Consider the following 4,256-nt stretch of genomic DNA (forward strand, 5'->3'; position numbering starts at 1 on the left):
CTCCTTTTTAGTGTTTTATGTATCTAAATTGGTAAAACAAAAACCTAAAAACTTATAACCCCTTTATTTTTTTTAACAGTTGATTAATGTACTTATACTACCAGTTGTCAGATTTATGTGTTCAAATATAAATTTGACAAATGTTTGTGGATGATACTGTTATACAATATGGATTTTCCTTAAACTGCCTGAAAAGGTTAAACAATTTTCTTTCATTTGTTGCTGAGCCAATGGGAAATGGTGTGGGACAGGTCCCAGCTGTGAGGAGAAAGTTTCTCTAATGTGTAGAGAGGGTAGATAAGCTTTGTATTTGTATGGCATTTTTTGCATCTCTCCCTGGCCTAACCATGCTAAATAGCTACTTCTAGCACTATTTTTTCATAATATAATTCCACCTAAAAGAAGTACACATCTGCATTCAAAAGGTAATAGTATAGTATAATATACTATAATGTATTCCACTTTTTTACAAAAATTAAAAAGTAGAATATAAGTGTAAATTGTCAAATATGTATATGTAATTCAGTTAATCTTCATTTATATTTCTAAATCACGAGGAGCAGCTGGCAGGAAAAGGGAATACAGTTATTTATCTCTACATGGAGAATGCAGAAATTGGGGAAGCTGAATTGCATCAGGAAACAAGATCAACAGGAAATAATGCAAGACAAAAATTGGCTTACACCCCACAAGCTTATTTTGCCTAATTAATGACACCAACTAAACTGATGGAGGACAGAAATAGTTGCATTGCTTCTAAAAACCAAACTCCAGGCTGATAAAAAAGACTGGTAAAGCCTGATTTCAGGCTACACGTTTTCGTAAAAATGGCGAGTGAAAAGCCAAAAAGTTAGGTTTTAGGTCACAATTAGAAATATAAACATGCAAGGTTCCAGATTTTGACTTCTTCTCTGGAGTTGAAGGGTGTAGGGCTTCATCCTGGCTCTGATAACTATAACAACGTATAAAGGCTAACAAAATATGCAAACCAAGGACAATAAATTATTTAACCATAAAGGTGATACTATACATTGAATCTATTAAATGTATATCCATTTAAAATATGGATGTAATAAAGTGTCCAGAAAAGTCTCCAGTGGCGGCGATATAATCTTTACTGTGTTCCAAAAATAATTATCCTCCTTTATAACTCTGTATAATCTCTCCAGGCATAAATCTTAGATTGTAAGCTCTTCTGGGCAGGGGCCTCTCCTCCTCTTGTGTCACGTTCTGTATTGACTGTCCGTCATTTGCAAACTCTATTTAAGGTACAGTTCTGTGTAATATGTTAACGCAATATAAATACTGTATAAAAATAATTATATAAATCAGTGTGAATAGAATATGGATTTTGGTGATAGAGGGATTCCTTGACAGTATACCTTGATAGGGTGAATATGGATGAGCTTAACACCACCTTCTGAGTTCCTGGAAAAGTCCAGATTGGACTTCCCCTACATGGAAAACGTGTAGAACCCAGAGGTGGCCTGGTTATGTGCTTATGTTAGCACACTTGTCTTGAAAATTGTCTTGGCAATGACTTGTATATTCTGAGTAGCACTGCACAATTTGAGTTTTTTTAATTAGTGTGTCTAAAATACTAAAGGTGACTTGTCACCTTTGGAGCACAGATGGTTATGCTCATTTGCATATATTAACATATTTTATAGGGTAAGTCATTTGTCACTAGTTTAGTGGAGAAAAGTGCTCTGTTAAGATGCCAGGAACACTTAGTAGACAAAATCTAGTGCAAAAATATACACAAAAGTATGCATAAATGGTAGTTTTATTCATATGCTATTTGTTATTCTAATGATGTCTTCCAGAGTAGTTGAAGTTACTCTGCAAATGTGCTTTACATTTTGTTATACCACTTTATTTCCAGACATCTTTAATCCAGCTAAAGATAACAAGAAGTTCTAAATATGGCAACATGTATGAAAGTTCACAGTAATTGATTTAGTTAATCAACAAAGGAGTGTTAGGTGTTTTGATGCATTTCATACATCTAATGCACACGGAACCTTATGATTAAGCACTTTATGCAAATCCTTTACTGATATCTGCTTGTACGTACCCTTTATACTATAAACCTACTGTGGACTTTCATAACACATACTTGGACAATGCAAGATCTATATTTCCCAGTTTTCTGGGTATGCAGTGCCAGATCCGTTGTGGTAATACAGATTTTTCCAGTTTGATTTTATAAGCTACCAGTTAATTGATTTCTCCAGTGTTCTAAAGGCAAACTATGCTAGAACCGTAGACACGGAAACAGTTTAATCTCACTATCAAAAGTGAACTACAGAATTAGGAACGGTCTAGTTGCATTAAGCTATGTACACACGTCAGATTTTTATCGCCCGATAATCGGCATCGGCCAATTATCGGGCGAAAATCTGCCGTGTGTACAGTCGGTGTCGTCCATCGTCCGGACGACCGACCTGCCGGATCCACGGACGATGGACGACAGCCGATCGTAATGAAAGTGAAGGGGAGAGCGCGCAGCAGGGTGCCGCTCCGTCGCTGTCCCCCTCCCCTCTCCATAGAGCATGAACGGTGCTGTATGTACAGCACCGTTCATGCATCGTGCACTCCCTTGTCGTTGGAAAGGATTGTGAAAGATCCTTTCCAACGACAAAAATTGGCAGTGTGTACGCAGCTTAAGACTTCTCCTTCTGAGTAATGATCTTTTGCCCTCCACTCCCTCCTAGAAATCTACTTTCTTTTTCAGCTCTGCTACAAACATCAACAAATCTGTGCTTTATACCCCCTGAAAAGTAAAAAAAATACCAAGCAATTGTTCCATGTATACCAGCCAAGCAAGAGGTAAAAAGATAAACCATTGTTTATTCTACAAAGACATTTCTATATCACCACATTTGTTGGTAACACTATTAAAAAAGTTATTGGGTTAGAGAAATTTTTGTAAACTAGCAATTTTCTCTTATTATTAGCCGTGAACAGAAAGAGAAACAGTTGAGAATCCTGACCTGATTTATACTGACTGATTTGTAAATTTCAAGTTGATGGCTGGATTTTAAAATGATTGGAAATTATTATTTTCCAGAAAAGGTTACTTCAACCAATTTTAGGAACTTTAGACAGGATGGAGGTAGTCTGGATCAATTTTTATTTTTGGTTCACCTTTTGTATACCTGAAAATATTTGCTGTGATTTCACTTGCTAAACGCCTCCAAGCACTTCTTCCCTTTATGTTATAGAGGGCTGCACTGATGTCATTTTCAGACAGACCTCTGAGACTGAGACTGGTAAGACTGAGACAGGTGTATCAATGCAACAACCTGTCATTGAGTTCTCTTAAGAGCTGGCACATTTGCCTGTAAACAGGATATCTGGACTTGAGCTCAGAGAACTCAAATTCAGAGTTCTGTATCAAGATGTGCCATAAAACATGTTAAATAGAAAGATATAAAAATATTTTTGGCATATTATGAAGTTCAGAAACCTTTTTGTAAGTTTCTTTTCCCCGTTCTCTTTCTTCTATCCCTCCAAGAAGCTGGTTAAATGTATAACAGGGCCAACTTACTTGTTTCGGTGGGCAAAATTGTGGCAAGGACTCTGTAAAAAGAAACATTTTTACTTCAAATTCAGTGAAAGGTGAAAATAGAAAACTTGGAAATGTTCCTATTTATCCAGGTCATTGTATATCTAGTAGCAGATAGTCACATTCAACTGGATATGTTCTTGTAATGTTAAAAACTTCCAAGCTGATTTTTCAGTTCTACCTGTTCAGGAAATAGCCCACCATTTATATCTCCCCAGCATAATCAGCTTAGTTCAATCACAATTGAATGTGATTTTGATTGAGTCTAAGGACAAACAACACAGATGTCTTGAATGCTTTCAAATCATGTGTTCACCCAGACTTGGCTTTTGAAAAAGGACTATCAGAAAAAACTAGAAGGATTTTTACCTAACATCACATCCCTGTTTGTTTTAAGCTATGCAATACATTGAGACACAAGCTTGTACATCCAGAAGACTTAACATTCAAATACAAGCAAAGTAAGTTGGTGTATGCAGTGCAGTGTAGCAAGAAATGCAAAGACCGTTACATCGGGAAAACAAAACAACCTCCTACCAAACGAATGGCCCAACATATAAAGGCAAATGCCACAGGACAATATTTGGCAGTGGGCTTTACCTTGCCTTAGTTCAAAGGCCAAGTGTGTTTGTGGGAAATAGCTTAAAGTCAGTGCAGAATTTAAAAGATGTTTTAAGGAAAACAT

Source organism: Pyxicephalus adspersus, chromosome 1, assembly GCF_032062135.1.
Source record: "Pyxicephalus adspersus chromosome 1, UCB_Pads_2.0, whole genome shotgun sequence".
Lineage (NCBI taxonomy): Eukaryota > Metazoa > Chordata > Amphibia > Anura > Pyxicephalidae > Pyxicephalus > Pyxicephalus adspersus.